We start from the raw sequence: 22,500 nt of genomic DNA, 5'->3' as shown, positions 1-22,500 counted from the left end.
ACTGAATTATTGGAAGTCCACCTGAAGATTGTCGATCAAGACAAGAAACGATTGTAGTGGCGGTTTTTTTGACTATTTATTAAAATTTATGTATTGATTAAGTCTTTCCTTGTTTGTTTTGCAAAATAGTGGTTTTGTCTCGAATAATATTTTATATATATATATATTATATATATATATATATATATATATATATATATATATAGTATATATATAAAATATATAAAATGAGAATGTGTGTCGGTCTGTCTGTGTGTTTCCCTAAAACTTGACAACTACACAACCAATTTCATTCAAATTTTACACATGCCTTACTTAGGGTTCATGTAGTTTCATGGTCAAACAAATTTTTAACTTTTTGCATGGGCGTGCCCACAGCAATATCATATCTTCTCCACTGCGATTCCCTAAAACTTGGGAACTACACAAAGAATTGCATTCAAATTTTACACATGCCTTACTTAGGGTCCATGTAGTTTCATGTGCAAAACAAATGTTCAACTTCTTGCCTAGGGCGAGCCCATAGGAATATCATATCTTCTCCACTATTTCAGTATTACATGTTAAAAGTGAAACAAAAACATTTCTCTATTTTATGTCAGATACAATAAAAATTAGACATAATAATAACAACTGAATTATATGTAGTAAGTAATAATTCAAATCAAACTAAAGGAATATCATATCTTCTCCACTATTTCAGTATTACATGTTAAAAGTGAAACAAAACATTTCTCTATTTTATGTCAGATACAATAAAAATTAGACATAATAATAACAACTGAATTATATGTAGTAAGTAATAATTCAAATCAAACTAAAGTATAATATAATCGTGACATAACACAAGTAAAAATAGTAATTGGTATAAAATTGCATCAATGACTTGGACTTGAATAAGTGGTTTCACATGAATGGGAATAAATTTAAAATAATATTAGTGTGCAGAAATGGAATAGTCTAGATGGAGCTGTGCACATACCGTTTACCGCGGCTTTTACATTAGATTATCTGCTAATTAGCTAGCATTAAGAATCTATATGAAGTTTGGTTGTATGTAATGTCTGTTTTTTCGAACTGCCGTTGGTTTATTTCTTATACATAAAGGACTATAGCTTCAACTGCGTACTGCTTTTTGATTCACTGTAAGGTTTGTTGTTATTATTATTACTGTTTAACTATTGTTTTCACGTTTGTTGGTTCCTCTTAAGGAAAACTTTTGTTAAATAATTGTAAACTCTAAACCTCTCTCTTTGGGAGAAGGAGCTTTGGTTATTGTTTAAAAATTTAATTGCGTCCCTGTTTGGGGAAATTGACAATATTTTCACCGTTTATACGGAAGCATTTTGTTAGAATGCCTTCGATAGAAGAAAGTCCAAAAATGAATTTCGCTGCAGGCGTCGGCGGGTGCAAACTCATTAAACTTAAAATGGAAGAAATACAAACCTATTTCGGATTGATCACCGACAAAGACGGTGAATCTAGGATAACACCACCAAACGAAATAAAAAATTAAATTAAAGAAAAGACTATTGTCTATAAAGTATACAATGTAGAGAATAAAAGATTTGAACACCTGGAGGAAAGCACCATACAAAGTGTCTTGGTGCGACTATGAAAGATATCTATCCAGAGGCGGTAAATTCGCCGCAATAGAAGCAAGGTTCAAGTCAACGGAGCGTGCAAAGGTGTACTCGATTCGAACCTTGCAAAGTGGAAATATTTTATTTTTACCTTTATATCTGGGACGTAGGACGTCCCGGATAAAATTTTAAAATGTTCCCCCAAAAGTAGAGGTAGGCTGGATTGTAGCCACACTTCTATACATAAGGGAGGACAAGATACAATTGATCGATATTGCAAGAGACGGGCCTACAATTCCAGTCTGTTATATATTTTGAGTATTGTTATCACTAACGATGTCAATATATAACTTTGTATTTTGTATTTTATGTGTAGATGTATATATATAGATGTACATGTAATATGTACACACATATATATACACATATATACATGCACTAGCACTATAACTCGGCAACGACGGGTAATAATGCTAGTAAATATATATATATATACATGTCCTATCTGGCGTAGCAAGTACTGGGGCAGGCAAACACATAATATGTCTATGCGTTTCTTCGCTTGAAAAATCGACGCGTAAAATGTTAAATTACCTACATTTAAAGTTGCTTCAGTCTCAGTCAAAAACATGCTGATTTGTTGATTATTTGATGCATTCTTCATTTGTTCTAGTTCTCACATTATCAATGACAGGCTAAAATGGTGTTGATGACTGACTCTCAACTTCTTAGAACAATTGTACCTGTGTCTATACCACACAGAAGCACACACATACATGTATGCAAACACGCACACACGGACACATGAACACACACACACACACGCACAGATATATATATATATATATATATATATATATATATATATATATATATATATATATATATAACATTAAATATTTCATACAGAAATGCAATCCCCATGGAAAGAATTGAGTCATACTTGTTTCTGGCAGAGATGACAAACAAAAGAAAATTTCTGATTCGGTGAATTTGGTTCAAAGAACTTTTTTCTGAATTCCTTTTCGATTACTCTTTGCCTGAGACAGCAAGCACTTCTCACGTACAATATCTCAATCATACGACGCCTTTTACTCTAACATTGTCGTATAACTCTTGGGATACTTTTGGCAAGCCTAAGGAACGTTTGATATACAATGTGCCAAGAAATTTCACTATTCTCACTATACAGGTCTTCTGAGACTGAGCACTGTTAATATTCATTATTTCAAGCGTAAGTATACTATCGCAAATTATTGGCAAAGAATCTAAGCGAACTATTGAATAGAAGTAATAGCTAGGCAGGAATAATCAGAAAATTTTCATTTAATCGGGATTTCATCTGGGAAATATCAGAAATATCTGGAGATATTACGGAGCTAATAGACAGCAACTACTGTTATTTCTACTTTTCTACTTTTCTTCTCTTCTACTAGCACAAGCCTGAAGCATGATTCTTAACACTATAGAATCGACGATAGAATCCCTGCCCCATCTCATAATTCAACCAGTAAGGAGAGAATAAACATACAGTTCGTGTACTTTGGTCAACTCTGAGGAAATTCCAGACCAGAAATTGTGGCACATACAGCATTGTTGTTGGCACTCAGTCCTAGATTTTGCGGCATCAACAACTGTGAGATATGCACGATTGCCGAGTTAGTCGGCAGCAGATGCATCGCATCCGACCAAAGACTTAAGAAAACTTCAGAATATGTCATATATGCATCAAATAACAGGTGCGCACAGACATTCCAGTGCCTAAATATCTACAGATCTCCCCACACCGAGGTATATATCAGAAAGATAGAATGAAGTAAATGCGACCTACGAAACAAGCAGTAAAGCGTCTACTATAAGAACTCCATTCTGGGCATGTCCTTGCAATTTCCCAAATATCTGGATACCTAAAATAACTTTATGCAATCTCTTAGTTCTCCACGGGTCATAATGAAGGGTTTTCGACCGCGAAATCCCGAAGAAATACGAAGAAAAATGTCAAAAGTTGTACTATCTTCACTTTTGAAATTCCCTTTTAATTGATCCAGATATTCTCTAATATAATTAAACAATGACAATGTTGCCTTTTAAATACTATAACACACAATAACACAGATATATTTAATCAATAGAATCTATGAACTTATTTATCATCTTAGTTAACATCGGTAACACATTAAGCGAGTAAGTCTTCAGAATTGTCCAGTATGATACATATTTATGGATAAATTCTAAGAGAGCTTACTTTTATTGTACGTTCTCACGGCCCTGTGCTTTTCCTCCTGCAGCTTTCAAATTTGAAGTAGAACTAAGATTATGAGTTTATAATATTATGAGAAGCTTATACAAATTACGCCAATGGTCCACATTGTGAATTCTTTTAAATATATGCAACAGCTTGAAATTGTATAGATGTTGACGACCAATAAGATTAGCGCGGACAAATATTCTATCAGACATGAATATGATCATTTGATTTTGATGTCACACAGGGTTTACAAACAAAAAGTATAATACATTTTTACATGTAATGGAGGGACACGATGACTATATCACAAGAGATCATTCAGTGAAATATTATTAGTTGTGAAAGCATGATACATGAGAGGCTCTAATGTTTTAGCTAATGGTGAAGTGAATATATGAAGATCAGAGTTGGGTTAGGATTTGCGCTCCGGCCTCTTAAAATGGTCCCATAAATTTCTCTCCTCCGGGGAGGACCCTCGACTGGTTATAAGGCAAGTTATGCATAGAACATCTTGGAAGGCAGGATGGGTGAGAGGGTTGGTGCCTGAGTGGTACAAAGGTGTCATTCGCCAACTAGGAAATACCGACAGATGTCGGATGTAGCGACATGCTGCAACAGCTGATTTCCTAACATCTGACCCGACTTGATCGAAAATGAATGGAATTGACAAAAATAGTAACAGATAAGCAATTTCATGGGTCGAATATTATCTAGAGTAATCACAGTTTTAACGTTAGTTAAACGTTGGAAATCTTCGTTAGCGGAGCACTCGTGTTCATCTAGAATTAAAGAGAGGCATAATTATGACATCACAAATCATACACACAAAAACAGATAATCAGATAGATGAATAGATAGACAGACAGATAGATAGGCAGATAGATAGATATATATATAGATAGATAGATAGATAGATAGATAGATAGATAGATAGATAGATAGATAGATAGATAGATAGATAGATAGATAGATAGATAGATAGACGTATACGTCCATGCATACATACATAAAGATATATTGAATATATATATATATTTATATATCAACAATTGAGGGTAAAATTAATTAGTTATTAATCAATTTCACCAAGTAGTGTTCAGTATGTAAAAGGACCATTTAAGGCGAATTCAAAATATTATATTATATAATTAGGGCTTAGTAAAATAAATTACTTTGCAAAGTAATTTATTTTACTAAGCCCTAATTATATAATATAATATTTTGAATTCGCCTTAAATGGTCCTTTTACATACTGAACACTACTTGGTGAAATTGATTAATAACTAATTAATTTTACCCTCAATTGTTGATATTATAATTCATTTCTCTCTGTTCTATTGCTTCGGTTCTCACCGTTAAAATATATGTTTACCAGATAACCCACGTGAGTGGAAGGGGAGAGAGCAGGAATCGTCGCTTGCGCATTTTGAATTTGTTAGTACTGGCAGTCTGAGCGGTTCATCTGAGGTGATACGTCGCCGAAGGGTATGTTCTTCTTTTTTGTGCTTCCAAATCCAAATTAAGAACTGTTGAGCTGACGAAAGAAATGCTGAGTTTATTTGGCTAATCTAGAAACGTTAACGTTCTCAAATAATCTTTGTACTTGTGATATTTTTCTGTTTTTACCTCCATACCTTCGTGAGTTATTTATGAGTAAACATTATCTGAGAGAAATTTTCTTAAAGTGGTGGAAATGGCTAAAAAATTTTTTGGCTGCTATTTCTAGAAAGTTCAGTATGTGGCAAAGTAATTTATTTTACTAAGCCCTAATTATATAATATATATTTATATATATATATATATATATGTGTGTGTGTGTGTGTGTGTGTATGTGTGTGTGTGTGTGTCTGTGTCTGTGTGTATGTATGTATGTATATATAGGGAGCTTGATAAACGGCGATTGAATAGATTACAATAGCAAGACTGACAGAAAGAGTGAAGTAAGGAAATATATTAAAATAACACTATTCGTGGTTTTCGATCTGTCGATTCTACAAGTAGTAGTCACGCTGCAATGCAGAGTTGGTACCATTTCGTCTCGGAGTTTAGATGAAAACGAATAAAAATCTATGTTTTCAATATACTGGACATCACCCAGAATTGTTAATAATATTCGATAAAAGAAAGTAGTAGCATAATGATATTAGCACCGTGCCTTTGATAAATTGTTAAATTCGTCTCTTTAAATGTCACATTAATTATTACCTGCATATGTATATAATGGTCTGTTTGGTGAGCTATTTGCACTCTGCGTAATGTTTCTGTATGTATATGTAATTGCCTATATATGCATTTATATATCTACAAATATTTTATCGTAACATTTTATATTTTGGCACATATAAATGACAAATATTTCAATCAAGATGAAGTTCCCACGAATATCTGAATAACTGTGCTAAACAAAATTTGGCAGAATCACAAATAACCTATGCGCAAATATAAATGTAAAGTAAATAGATTTTCCCGGTATGTATACAAGAACACACGATGTCAGTTTTGAAAGTAAATTCTTTATGCTAAAATAAAATTTCATTGTCCTTCAGTTTCAATTAAATATTTATCTACCTCTCTCTCTTTCTCTTTCTCTCGTTCTCTCTCTCCTTTTATCTTTTTGTATCTCACTCTCTCCCTTTCTCACTTTCTCCCCCCTCTCTCTCTCTCTCTATCTATCTATCTATCTATCTATCTATCTATATATATATATATATATATATACATATACTAGCTGGGTCCAGTGCCATCAAAAATGACGGTTAATTGTAGTATTTTATATAAATAAGGTACAAAGGCAAGATTTTAGTTTAATAATTCTTTTATTACTAAATCTATTGTGAAAAATCTATCTGTAACTCACATCCTTTGATTACTTTGTTCCTCCAAAAGAATTTTCAAGTTTTCCTTCCTTTTTAACTGCCTGAAACCACATAAAGCTGGTCGTGACGAAATACCGAAGCTGGCAAATAAATACCAGATGCACAGAGTTGAAACGCTGTTTGAACTTTCTTTTCAGCTTTGAATGTTTACCATCCCACTTCCGTTGCACACACGCATGCACACAAACACACACACACCTTCTTTTTACATACCCACACATAAACTCACACAGAGTTGAAACGCTGCTTGATTTATCCTTATCATCATACAGTTTCCATCATCCCACTGTGAAGACTGTCATCACTCCTAACTTCTTTATTCATCTATCACTCCTTTTCTCATTCATATGCTGTGACGGAGGAAAATACAAGAGTATTATTTTAGTAGATAATGTACAAAATCAAGTTTTTATTTTAATAGATCTCTTACTACAAAACTTGTGAGAAATCTATTGGTAACTAACATCCTTTGACTGCTTGTGTACTTCAAAATAATTTTTATGTTTTCTTTCCTTCTTGTTCGACTTAAGGCAACATAAAGCTGGCCGTGACTAAATACAAAAGCTGGTAAGTAAATACGAAATACGGAGTTGAAACGCTGTTTGATTTACTTTTTCAGCGTACAATTTTCTTCATCCCACTACCAAATATGACATCACCGCTTCCTTCCTTATTCATCTATCACCCCTTCCTTTCTCATTTATGAACACAAGAGTATTATTATAGTAGATTATCTCGGTAACCATGGGAGTTATGAAAAAATACAAACCCAGCAAAGCCACCGGATCGTTCTACACATCGGTGTAATTTTCGCGCAATTCCACCTACCCGTTTGACCATGAATCCCAAGAGAAGAAAATATACCAGAATCGCCCATGTCATATATATATATATAATATATATATATATATATATATATATATATATCTATATATATATATATATATATATATATACATATACTAGCTGGGTCCAGTGCCATCAAAAATGACGGTTAATTGTAGTATTTTATATAAATAAGGTACAAAGGCAAGATTTTAGTTTAATAATTCTTTTATTACTAAATCTATTGTGAAAAATCTATCTGTAACTCACATCCTTTGATTACTTTGTTCCTCCAAAAGAATTTTCAAGTTTTCCTTCCTTTTTAACTGCCTGAAACCACATAAAGCTGGTCGTGACGAAATACCGAAGCTGGCAAATAAATACCAGATGCACAGAGTTGAAACGCTGTTTGAACTTTCTTTTCAGCTTTGAATGTTTACCATCCCACTTCCGTTGCACACACGCATGCACACAAACACACACACACCTTCTTTTTACATACCCACACATAAACTCACACAGAGTTGAAACGCTGCTTGATTTATCCTTATCATCATACAGTTTCCATCATCCCACTGTGAAGACTGTCATCACTCCTAACTTCTTTATTCATCTATCACTCCTTTTCTCATTCATATGCTGTGACGGAGGAAAATACAAGAGTATTATTTTAGTAGATAATGTACAAAATCAAGTTTTTATTTTAATAGATCTCTTACTACAAAACTTGTGAGAAATCTATTGGTAACTAACATCCTTTGACTGCTTGTGTACTTCAAAATAATTTTTATGTTTTCTTTCCTTCTTGTTCGACTTAAGGCAACATAAAGCTGGCCGTGACTAAATACAAAAGCTGGTAAGTAAATACGAAATACGGAGTTGAAACGCTGTTTGATTTACTTTTTCAGCGTACAATTTTCTTCATCCCACTACCAAATATGACATCACCGCTTCCTTCCTTATTCATCTATCACCCCTTCCTTTCTCATTTATGAACACAAGAGTATTATTATAGTAGATTATCTCGGTAACCATGGGAGTTATGAAAAAATACAAACCCAGCAAAGCCACCGGATCGTTCTACACATCGGTGTAATTTTCGCGCAATTCCACCTACCCGTTTGACCATGAATCCCAAGAGAAGAAAATATACCAGAATCGCCCATGTCATATATATATATATATATATATATATATATATTATATATATATATATATATATATTATATATATATATATATATATATATATATAGTAACAATAAAGGGTGAAATTAATTAATTTGGAATAATTATTAATTACACCAAGTAGATTTCGGCATGTAAAAGCCTCATTCGAGGAAAATTTAAGTAATACTAAGCAATTAAGGGTTTAGCAACGAATTGCCTCACCACACACCGAATTTAGAAATAGCAGTCAAAGAGTTATAGCTATTCTTTCTACTAAAAGGGAGATCTCAGTAAAAACACAGCACTTCAAGTGCTGTGTTTTTACTGAGATCTCCCTTTTAGTAGAAAGAATAGCTATAACTCTTTGACTGCTATTTCTAAATTCGGTGTGTGGTGAGGCAATTCGTTGCTAAACCCTTAATTGCTTACTATATATATATATATATATATATATATATTAGTCAATTTAGGGTAGCAAAAAAATTCAATAGAAATTTATCGCTACCAGCGGCCTGGTGGAAAAGAGAAAATAGTCATCGACTAAATATATAAATATAACAATTTAGGAGTGACCCTAACAGGTCATTCGTCCACCAGAAAGAGCAGCCATAACTCACACCGCCAAGTAGTAGTAATTCAGAAATTAGGTGAAAATTTAAAAACATTTACCCTAATTCATCTTTTAGACGTTGCAACGTTTCTGTGTCATTAATGATTAAATTAGCTTAATTTAATTTAATTAAGCTAATTTAATCATTAATGACACAGAAACGTTGCAACGTCTAAAAGATGAATTAGGGTAAATGTTTTTAAATTTTCACCTAATTTCTGAATTACTACTACTTGGCGGTGTGAGTTATGGCTGCTCTTTCTGGTGGACGAATGACCTGTTAGGGTCACTCCTAAATTGTTATATATATATATATATATATATATATAATATATATATATATATATATATAGAGAGAGAGAGAGAGAGAGAGAGAGAGAGCGGCGTACGTACACTTTGGTCTCTTATACGTAATATATTTATCTAAATCACATTCCCTCCTCTTTTCACTTCACTGTGTCCCTGTCATTTTTTCTCCCCCGTCATTAATTCTTCTATCTCTCTACCTCCCTCTCTTCTCTCCCCACGTGACCGGTATTCGGACAAGCCTGATCTTTCTTTCTTGGTTCGGCCGTCGTTCGTGCAACATCTATATTCTTCCCTGTGCCTGTGAAATCGTGTATCCCTGTCATAAGGTGTTATTTCCGCACACGCCAGCTTCGTCCTTAGTCGAAATATGCCTGATGTTATGTCCTGTTATTTATATTTGTGTAACATCCTCTGTTTTTTCCGTCCTTGTTTTCGTATACATTCACTACTTTCTTACAAGGAATCTAATTCTCTTAGCTAAGTTTTACTTTGGGTCTGGCCAGATTGGAGCGATCTCGAGTATAACCAGCCGAAATTGCGAAGATAATCTAGAACTCGACTGAAGAAAGAAATCTCCGAATAATCCATCTTTGTTTACTTTGTATTGTCTATCCGGATGTTTTTGTCTCTTTTTTGTATCACCTAACTGTATTATATATATATGTGTATGTGTGTATTTTTGGGCGCGTGCGGTTTTGTGTGTTAGTGTGCGTGTATGTGTGTGTGTATTTGTGTGTATGTGAGTTTGTACTTCTATGTGTCTGTGTATGTGTATGTGCGTGTGTACTTCTATGTGTCTGTGTGTTTGTAGTTCTATGTATCTGTGTGTGTGTGCAAATTTCTTTGTAGCAACTTTTAAACTCTCGCACTGTCCTTGACTTGTGTTAAGAGCAATGTTTAGTTACTGTAATTACTTCGTATAATTATAAATTAATTACGCAATTTAAATAGATTTCATTATATGATTTCTCTTTAATTACGCCACTGGAAATGCTGACTTAACTGATTACATTATGTCTCCATTGTTTTGCAATCGATTTAGTACTCTCGATTCATTAATCTTCGGTGATATGGAACTATTTTAAATTTCTAAATTTGTCATATGCATAGGTAAAATAATATCATTAATTAATTTTAATAGTGATCGAAATATCTATAAATTTTCAATAAAGCATGTTATTCTAACTTCAGTTCTGATATCGTTTTACTTTAGGTATCAAATAGCCATTGCCACGAAACGATGATTTGGTATTAGTTTACAGAGTGCGAAATTTCCTCATATAATTATTATGTAAAACAATCATTGTACTACATTACTGACATATATATCACATATTTGGAAAGATAGAAGCGTTGAAAAGATTTATGTTGCCGCCTCAGAATAAGTTCGGTTTGTTACTAACTTACTAACGTTGCATCCATAATTATGACAGCTATATGTTACGTGTGTATTGTATGTATACATATATATATATATATATATATATATAGACATTCATACAGCCATATACTCTGTATATATACATATATCTGGATATATCTATCTATCAATCAATATATATATATATATATATATATATATATATATATATGTATATACACATATATGTATTATGTATATATCTATATATCTGTCTATATACACGTGTTAGATAAAATAATGGAAATATCTCGCATCATACCATCATAATTTCGAAATATCTGTAAAACCGTCAAAAGCTCGTTTATTTTTATGTTTTTTATTATTTATTATTACCATTGCTTAATATGCTTGGCTAAAATTGCCGTTTCTTTTCAGATATCGTCAGAAAAGGTAATTATATATCATTAAAATGACAGATCTATCGAACTTTCAAAGAGGTAAAATTACTAGTGCTCGTATGGCTGGCGCTAGCGTAAAGAAAACAACCGAAGTGTTTAGTGTATCAAGAAGTACTGTCTAGAAAGTAATGACAGCCTTTGAGAAAGAGGGAAAAAACCTCCTCAGCGAAACAAATCCCCGGAAGACAACCAAAACTTTCAGATAGAGAACGTTGGAATTTTACGCGAAATTTTAGACAGAATCACAAAAGTACAGCTCCCAAAATTACTGCAGAGCTTAATGACCACCTCGAGGACACTGTTTCCACAAAATCTGTTTGCCGGGAGATGCACAAAGCCGGATTTCACGGGGGAGCTGTATTCGGAAAACCAGAACTTTCAGAAACAAACGTTGCAAAGCGTTTAGAGTAGAGTAAAAACCTACAGAATTAGTCCGTTGAGCAATGGGAGAATGTTACTTTCTTGGACGACTCATCCATTACATTATTACCAACCACCGGCCGACTATACGTGTGGAGACAGTCAACAGAAGCATTTGACCCAGACTGCCTTTTTCCATCAGTTAAGCATTGAGGAGGATCTGTGAATATCAGGAGGACTATATCTTGGAAATATGCTAGCCTAATGGTTTCTCTTCATTGCAGAATTAATAGTCAAGATTATATTTAAACAGTTTATTTAATCAAATTCAACCTATGGTTGCGAAACCGTTTCCGGAGGGAAACGCAATTTTCAGGGTTATAATGCACCAATTCACACAGCTAAATATGTTACTGAATGGCACGAGTAACAGTCTAGTGAAGTTGAACATCTTATCTGGCCACCACAGTTCCCGGATCTCAATATTATTAAACATTTATGGTGCATTTCAGAAAACCAAATAACGAGTCGATATCCTCCACCATCATCACTACAGGAACTGGAGACTGTTTTAGCTGAAGAATGGACAAAAATACCTTTGGAAACAATTCAAAATTTCTACGAGTCTATACCGCGTAGAATTCAAGCTATAATTTCTGCCAAAGGCAGTCCTACCCCATAGTTGCATGACCAACTATACATTCAGTTATAGATATATAGATATATACATATACACATAATATTATTAGAATTCATAATATGTATGGATATTTATGTTAACAGAATATTATCACGGTAATCCAAATTGGTAAAATTCTACCTGAATATCTGAAAAAAAATTAAGTGTTCATAAACGTAACTGAAAGAAACACCAAACCAAATTTAACTTTAGATATTCATTCATCTAACCAAGAGCGACGTCATTGAGTAAATAATTCTATGATAATAATTCTATGCTATCCTTAATCAAAGATTAGATACTATACATCGATATAATTAATTACTTACACAATATATTAAACGCTTGAATAGAGAATTACCTTATTATATAATAATTAATTAAAGATATATTATAATCGATAATTCAAATATTTGAATGTCTTTCTCAATCTATGGCAACATCTTAAATCTACCTGCCCATTTAAATTCCATAAAATCAATTCAGAAGTAATTATAAAATATAATTCTTCGAGGCAATGATCACAAGTAGAATTACCAATATTATAAGATGGTACATAAGTAATAATATATATGTTCACTCATTTCATCGGCATAATATATATATATATAAATTCGAAGAAATCTTTGAACACAACAATCTGCCTGGTGTTCAGCAAAATTTACTTGAAGGAAATGTAACATAGACAAATATTCAAATAGACAAACCAAAGTAAGAGAATGAATATGTATTTCTCTTATCCTTTGACAGGGGAGCCATATCATGTGAAACAGAATGAAGCAGTACTGAGAAGAAAGTAAAAGTGCAGGACATAACATGTAGACAAACTCATCATCCAGGCAGCACATTTCGTATGTGGAGGCGCAATGGCCCAGTGGGTAGGGCAGCGGACCCGCGGTTTCGATTCCCAGACCGGGCGTTGCGAGTGTTTATTGAGCGAAAACACCTAAAGCCCCACGAGGCTCCGGCAGGGGATGGTGGTGATCCCTGCTGTACTCTTTCACCACAACTTTCTCTCACCCTTACTTCCTGTTTCTGTTGTACCTGTATTTCAAGGGCCGGCCTTGTCACTCTCTGTGTCACGCTGAATATCCCCGAGAACTACGTTAAGGGTGCACGTGTCTGTGAAGTGCTCAGCCACTTACACGTTAATTTCACGAGCAGGCTTCCACATTTCGTATACTATTTCACAAAAAACTAATGTGCTTTTCTTATTTTGATAGCGTTATGTATTCTAACATCCACAAAGTAATTTTCTTTTGTTTATTTAAATATGAAATAACTAAAGCCTTATCTTCAGGAATATGGCAGCGTAATATTTTGTTTTCTATGTCATCATTTTCCAAACATTATATATTTTTACATAATTGCAAATGAAACTCATTTTGTTTCGAGGAGCTAGAAGTAAAATGCATAGTGATAATAATTCAATGAGAAATATGACAGTGAATTGTTTTCAATGACAATAGATAAATATACAGTAATATAATGTGACCACCGTAGACACTCACTTGTGTTTCAATTGAAATATTCGTTGATTCACTGTTACCTCTCACATCAATATCTACAACGTTTCTTCCTCTTTCATTTAGCAATTTGTACATATTTGTGAATGTTACCGATGTATCTATCTATAACAGTGTAAAATAAATCTCATTATGCAAAAACTGTTTTCTGTGAGGAATATATAGTAGACAAATTGTTCAGAAGAAAATATATTTTGTACCGGAAAATATAATTAACTTTACCTACTCAAATTCAATTATCATTCCCTTTGGATTGCAAAATAGGTTGACAGATTTGTACAAGTTGAATAGATTCCTAAATATATTGCCGAGGTGTAAATTAATGAATTCTGAATCCATTTGAAACTACTGATAGGAAACTCGACAAGGGATTGTTTTTAATAAATTAAGGTTACTTATATAATTTAGGCAATTAAATTTTATAAATTCTTTTACCTATAGAATATATTTATGTAAACCTGGTCTTTATATTTAATATGAATAAATTTTAAATTTTACTAATTGTTTGTGGCATAATTTTAGTTGCATACACATAGGTATACTTTACTAAAAAGTTACTAAGTTTTTAAAAAATATGATGATAGATGGTGAGTCAACATTTACATTTTGTCACAAATTGCCAGTTGTAAATGCACCCGCGAATTCTAGTGTTACCTCTCATATCTTTGACACAACTAATATCGAATCGTTAAGAAGTATGTATCTCAACATCAAAATAAAGATGTTCAAATCCACTGCCAGGCATCATACGAAGTGCACTCTAAAATAGCTTATAGTACACCCAGCAGCATGGCAGAAACTGCAAAAATGTCTCACAGCAGACATTTTATAATACGCCAGCATTTGGCAAGTAACATGACACATTTGGAATTGAAATACTTGGTCTCTTTAAAATCTTGTTTCTCATAAGAGATGGTTAGACTTGTTTCACTAAAAGGAATCATATGTGACAGTAATTTCAATGATCATGTTACAATTCTGTACCTTATTGGTTAAAGTATTCTGATATATTGCACCATCCACGAATTTTCAAAAACTTTTGCTGTCCACTCCCATTGCCTTTTTGTCCTGTGCATAAATTTGACGATATTATCACATTTATGTATGCATCTGCTGATAATATAGTTTCGGGGACAATAGTAAAATAACAAGACAGTGCAGTTGCTCAGCTTTCACACTCTGATAGTCACTGTCAAGATGCCCCATTGTGCTTCGGTTGTATTGCGTCTGGTCGGAGCAATATGGGTAGATAAACATTTAGATAAAGCATGTTACAGATTGATAACCCGTAATTTTCGAATGAGAATTATGCCTGTAGTACCATTTAATTGTGTGTGCATGCGTGAGTGGAGATATGTCTCTATATCTGTCATTGGGTGTGCGCATCACATGTAAAATATTACGCCAGGTCTGCTTCTTTTATTTGCACATAACAATCTTTCTGATCTAGTAGTGATATTCCAGCAGAAATTTTCTTTCAAAATCAATACTTTTCGATATTTTAGTCTGAGTGTCTTATTTTAAAAATAGCCGAAATTGTTTTCACCTTCTTGTGATGTTGAAATTGAATTGAGTTCAAATAGATATCGTTAATCTGATTATGTCTGGCTGTTTTGAAAATTTTATATGCTATAATATGATTCGTTGAAGGCCACTGATGCAAATGATTGCAATATTCCAATGTGAAACGCATTAATATGTTAGCTAGGTTTGAAAATAAAAGTGATTCCCTTAGTTTTACACTAAATCTTAATTTTTTCAAGTATTGTAATTATTTTTGTTTTAGATAGGCTCTTTATTGTGTACTTTCACTGTACCACCGAGAACAATTTTCTGTTCCTTGGGTATAAGTAATAGCTTGTTTGTTTTGTATTTCTTCACCAGTACCAAGGTACCTAGATTTATGATTTTGTTTTCTCTTTTCAGTTCACCCATTCAATGCGTGGAGTGAAAAATTTTTTTTATTTATTATTCTCAGACTATTGAACATGTACATACATACATACATACATACATACATGAAGACTTGTGTACGAGTGTATGTATGTGTATATGTATATTTGTTTGTATGCATACAATTAAACCGTTATATCTCTAAATATTTACCGCTGTAAATAGCAAATTATAACATAAGTTAAGAAGTCACGGAATACGAATCTGGTCGAAAGATATCCACGGAACGGATGCAGTTATTTTTTTCTAATTAGTATTGCTTGTTCATTTACTATCCAGCTGAGAACATAAACTATCTTATAACTATAATAATAAGACTTTGATACATATTATCGAGTCCTGCATTACACCACCAAGTTTAGTTTTGGTAAATTCGTTTGAGCGAAGTCCATAAAAAGAATCTGTTTCAAACGGAAAGTTAATTGTAGCTGCAATTTAGTTATAATTGAAGACAAAAAGAAGGAAAATGATGCTTCTGCATATCATGGCATTTCTCTATATATTAAGGAATAATATGTAGCAATATATATTCCTTATGTGGCAATATTTATTAATCTTGGGGTCATTATGACTTTAAAACTCGTGATGTTTCTTGTACACCCTGGCATTCATATATTTCTCAAAACGATCGTTTAATGTTAAATCAAGCAACTCTTTTCTTTTTGTCTTTTTACTTGTTTCAGCCATTTTGACTGCGGCCATGCTGGTGCACTGCCTTTAATCGAGCAACTCGACTCAGGGACTTATTCTTTGTAAGCCCAGTACTTATTCTATCGGTCTCTTTTGCCGAACCGCTAAGTGACGGGTACATAAACAGACCAGCATCGGTTGCCAAGTAATGCTAGAGGGACAAACACAGACACACAAACATACACGCACATACATATATATACATATATACGACGGGCTTCTTTCAGCTTCCGTCTACCAAATCCACTCACAAGGCTTTGGTCGGCTCGATGCTATAGTAGAAGACACTTGTCCAAGGTGAAACGCAGTGGGACTGACCCCGGAACCATGTGGCTGGTAAACAAGCTATTTACCACACAGACACTCCTGCGCCTACTGCTGAGAATTTGTTAATATTTCTACTCTTTCCTCAGTTTCAGTATATTCAGACACTTTGTATAGTAAAGTAATATATAATTTAAAGTGTCACAGTTTGAAGGAAAATAGAATATGATCCAAGTATTGTTTCGGAAAAATAAAACTGAATATAGCATAGTCGGCCATTGACAGTTTATCATCCTAAGATTGCATTTAAATTATTGTACATTTATGTGATTCTGTTTCACATAATTGACTTGGAGTAATCACATATTTTGAATAATACATAAGGGCAAGTTCATCACATAGCGTATTATATTTTAGAGCTTTCGTTTAAAAAGACTTATTGTCGAAATTGGAGACAGGTAATAATTAAACTTGGACAGAAATAATTTGAATTTTATTATAATTAGCTGCCAAAAATATCGGCCAAGTTTTCGTGTGAATATAGGATAAAAGAAATACTTTTCTTAAGGTTTTTCGTTAAGCAGAGGTTGAAAATAGCATATATATAAAAGACCTTCGTTAATTATCAGAGAGAAAAGGCTAAATCCGTATCAATTCGACATAATTGCGCAATTAGATTGATTACAATTCATAACGCTGTGATTATAATTGAATTATATGCCTACGAATTAACGTCTTTTGGGGAAGATTCTCTGACCTCGCATGCTTGCAAGCTTGCTGCATAACAACAGTATTGTAACATTTACACTTTGGAAGAAACATTTCAGACACACTCTCACAGACAATGTCTATTATATTCACTATATTACACCGGATTTGACCGAATAGACATGTCAATATGACAGTTCTTTCTGTTTATATATATATATATATATATATTGCTACTTCTATCACCCAGTTTCCAGTTTCAAAACACTAACTCTGAGTTCGATAACTTTAAAGCGAAGCCAACTGTGAGATATAATTTTAATTTTATTCAAATTCCTAAAATACATACACAACTGCCACGAAAGGGGATTTCTATAATGATTCTTGTTCCTTAAATATATGTTGTTTGTGTTTTAATTTACAAACAAGACCATGTTTTAGCAAATATTTTGAGCAACTAGCATCGATGAAAAGCATGATATTTATACGGTGTGATGAAAGAAAACTCTACATTGTTAGTACATTATTCATGTGGGGAGGATTCAATTTCCAAACCTTATCAACTGTGTAGGTAGATCCCTAACGCACATTACCATAAGTAATGTTAGTGTTCCGATATGGACAAAGTTGTCTTACGTAAGCTTGAACGTGGGTGTGAACAAAACATTTTATACAGTGAAGCTAATATTTCTGACTTGATTTCCACAATATATATATATATATATATATATATATATATATATACACACATATTTATATATATATATGTATATATATACATATATATATACATATGCGTGTGTGTGTATTCGTATGTTTACATATATATATATAACTATATATGCGTGTGTGTGTGTTCGTATGTTTACATATTTGTATATATGTATATATGTACATAAGTATAAATAAACGCGTGAGTGCGCGTATTCTTAAATGAAGTAGGTCGTTCATGTATACCATATTGATTGCATGTATGAAGAGAGGATCCAGAGTCAATGCATGACGAATGCTGTACGCCGTTGTTTCCATTACTCAAAGATGCCGTGTGTTCTGTCAGCTTCCCCGTACTTTCTAAGGAGATAACGTGAATGTTACACATTCTGAATATACGAATGTTACCACAAAACTACAGTTATCGTGCCTCTGTGGCTGAGGCATGTTGGTAGGCAGCAGTTGTTTTCTAGCGATATCAAGTATGTTTTGCTGTACTTCATTGGACGATGCTGGGTATCAAAATTCTCATAGATTAAGTAGCCTGCTCATACATCAGAAAGTGAATAAAATTTAATTAATGATATTATCGTGTTAATATCTGGCAGGGGTCCATGTCGCTAGCACACCGTCTAATGTATAGCCAATGTTTTCAGGTGAGATTTACAACGTTATTATCATAATAATTGAATATTAATATATAATGATATAAAATGTCCTACATGGATGAACACATACACAAACACATATGTATGCATATATATATATATATATATATATATATATATATATATATATATATATATATATACGTGTATATATGTATATATGTATATTGACACATACGGGGTGCACTGTATATATTGTCGTCACAATTCGGCATAAAGAAAAATAACACTGACATCTCATTTTAACAGATACATGTGCCAAAGTTACATTAAAAAATACCTAGTAAAGAATAAAATTATTCAATAAAATCCGATTTTCCGGGAAGTTGCGGAATCCCCGAAACTATCCATAAACCCTCGAAACTTTCCACGAAGTTTCCTATCAATTTTCCGGGAAGTTGGGGAATCCTCGGATCTTTCCATGAAGTTTCCGACGGCTTATCCAGGAACTTTGGGGGAACCCCCGGAACTTTCCATGATGTTTCCGACCGATTTGCCAGGAAGTTTTGGAAATCCCCGGAACTTTCCAGGAAATCCAAATATATATATATATTTGCATATATATACATACATGTATATATATATATATATATATATATATATGTATGTATGTATGTAAGTATGTATGTATACCGGTGTAAGCACATAAAGGAGGAAAAAAGACTATTCAAATACCAGAGGCAGAGTAATATGGTTTATTTAAAAGAAGCAGAAATATAACTAAGCTGTTGCTTAGAGTTTCGCGTTGCCGTCCGTTTGACAGTTTTGGTTAAGAAAAAGAACTGTCCGACGAACGGGAACTTGAAACTCTGTGTAACAGGTTTTGTTATGTTTCTGCTGCTTTTAAATAAAGTATATATATATATATATATATGCGTGTGTGTGCGTGTGCGCGCGCGTGTGTGTATGTGTGTGTCCAAAATAACGCAGGAGGGAGTTGGAGAAAGAGTAGTATAAGTGAAGGGAGAGGAGAGAAATTGATAGCAACCAGGAAGAGGAAGAGGCAAAGAAGGGTGGAGGAAACAAATCTGCGTTTCGACTGTGTATGTGTGAGTATGTAAATACCTGTATGTGTATGTGTGTGCATTAGAAGTAGGATGGTGAACGTTCAACGCTGTAAAGAAAACCCAAACAGCATTTCAGCTCCGTGAGAGTATATGTATGTGTGCGGGTGCGTGTATACGAGGGAAGTATGTGAATGTATATGAACATGACATGTTAATTAATTTTATTTAGCATCTATATCTTCTACTATAATAATACCCTTGTCTATTCCTCCGTCACAAAATATGAATGAGAAAGAGAGATGTGATGGGTGAATAAAAAGGGGTGACGGAAAACTTGACAGTGTGATTATGTAACTTCTATGATGAACAAAAATTCAACAGTGTTTCAACTCTGCGTGAGTATATGTGTGCGTGTATAAAAGGGAGCCATGTGAATGTGTGTTTGTGTATGTGTGTGTGTGTGTGTGCGTGTGAAATTGAAGTGGGATGGTGAACATTCTACGTTGAAAAGAAAAATCAAGCTGCGTTTCAACTCTGTGTCAGTGTGTGTGTGTGCGTCTACAAGGGAATTATGTGAATGTTTATAACTGTGATTATTATGCGCATTATTTTGTATCTTATATAGGAAATACTACCATTATCTGTCAGTTTTTAATGCATGGGGTCAGCTAGTATTTTATTCATCGTCTTTGATAGGCAGCAAGTTGCAAATGTGATTAATTTCGGAGAATCTGGTGTTTTGCACTTTTTCTGTAGTTACGCTGTATGCACAAAATGCACTCTCCTGTAAAAATTAAGGAATATTATTTGTAGTCATGGATTGACAGTGTGTGCTATCGAACCAGTAGATAGACTAGACATATATAATTAATCATTTAAGTATGTACCTAGTAGTTAGCCGATGAAATATGTTCACTACCTATGGGTACTTGACATCAAGCACGGTATTTACACAATTATCTCTGGATCTACCCCAGCAATTCCTCAGTGTTCGTTGAGAATATAATGAATGATAGAGACAAAAATGTAATATACGACAAATTTCATTTATCACAACGCTCGCTACGACCCATGCTGATGCTTTGGCATCGTGGTATGCAGCACAAACAGTTTTATAGAACTCAAACTGCGAGTTATCGATGCAGGATTGGTCGAAATAATCGTGGTGAGCAATAAAGTTTCTCGTATGTAAAATTTCAGCCTCTATCATTTGCTATATACATGCATATACACATACACTCTCACACATATGTGTATAGACATATTTTTAGATAAATGTGAATATCCGAGAATATTTGTATGTATTTATACACTTATATACATGTTGATTTATCGTAGTTTGATGTATATTTTAGGAAAACTAATGAATATTTAATAGGCATAAAAAATTAAATGAAGGATATTTGCCCATACATCGATATAGACATATATGTGCATGCTTGTATGTGTGTATGTGTGTATCCGTGATATTAGGTATACTGTCAATACGATGTTAAACTTTATATTCGTGCAATAACTATTTCATACGATAGTTGTAAATTGATCGATTTTATTTTATTATTACAGGCTATAAACAAGGAAGGATGAACATTTTTCCATTGTTCACTATTTTCGAGCCATAATCAAGAAATATTTGAATGGAACTTACCCATGATTGAAGTAAGTCTAATAATTTCCTAAATATATTTTGATGTATGTGTAACTATTACGAAGTAATTTGTAACGGAATTGAATCCCAGAGCTAGAGAAGAAAAAAAAATTCATTTGTGAAAAAGAAATTTAATTCTAGAGCTTCTCGTAAATTCTCTACTATACTGTAATGTTACTGTCCAAAGCTTTCAAACCTACGTTCCTACATATATACATGTCCACAGGAATGTCTGTGTAAGTTGCTGCAAAAACGATAATCGGAGTGTTTATGATAAAATAACTGTCAGGGAATCAAGACGATTGCGTAGTTTCTGTTACTCAAGGATTATTTATAAACCAATATCTATGTATATACGTGTATATGTGTGTGTGTAAGTGTGTGTGTGTATATATGCACACGCACACACAAACAAGCAAGCATATAACTGAAGTCTCGATTTTGATCACTGTTGTTTAAATTGCTTATTCGTTTTATATATATCATATATACGCCATATAGCAGATTCGACAGATGTACTTATTATGCTAATAATGATTCATAATGGATCAACATTTTAATTACATTCCTTTCTCTATATATATAATCGTGCGGGTGTGTCATCTGCGTTTGCATGTGTGTGCGTACTTGGGAGCGTACGCAGTTTTTTATTTGCGTATGTATATATATATATATATATATATATATATATATATATATATATATATATATATATATATATATATAAAGCATATTACTCTACCACTGGTATTTGAGTACTCTTTTTTCCATAAGGGTGGGGCACTTACGAACTATTAGAGGAGCATCCAGAGGTGTAGATGTATCTCATCAAGGGATAAAAAGAT

At 33.3% G+C, this 22,500-nt stretch overlaps 1 protein-coding gene across 2 annotated transcripts in view; it reads left to right on the top strand.

The window, feature by feature from the left end:
* The window catches only part of LOC115209272 (neuronal acetylcholine receptor subunit alpha-10), a 1,238,615-nt gene that overhangs the window by 207,832 nt on the left and 1,008,283 nt on the right, over positions 1 to 22,500 (top strand). The window contains exon 2 of one of the 2 annotated variants that reach the window (XM_029777579.2): positions 21,574 to 21,666. The exons of the other annotated variant lie outside the window; for it this stretch is intronic. The gene's annotated coding sequence lies outside the window, so the exon portion shown is untranslated. The remainder of the gene's footprint in view (positions 1 to 21,573; positions 21,667 to 22,500) is intronic. 2 annotated transcript variants of the gene reach the window in all.

This window comes from Octopus sinensis, linkage group LG3 (genome assembly GCF_006345805.1).
Source record: "Octopus sinensis linkage group LG3, ASM634580v1, whole genome shotgun sequence".
Taxonomy (NCBI): domain Eukaryota; kingdom Metazoa; phylum Mollusca; class Cephalopoda; order Octopoda; family Octopodidae; genus Octopus; species Octopus sinensis.
Note: the sequence above shows the minus strand (reverse complement) of the source record. Positions and strands in the feature narration are given on the sequence as shown.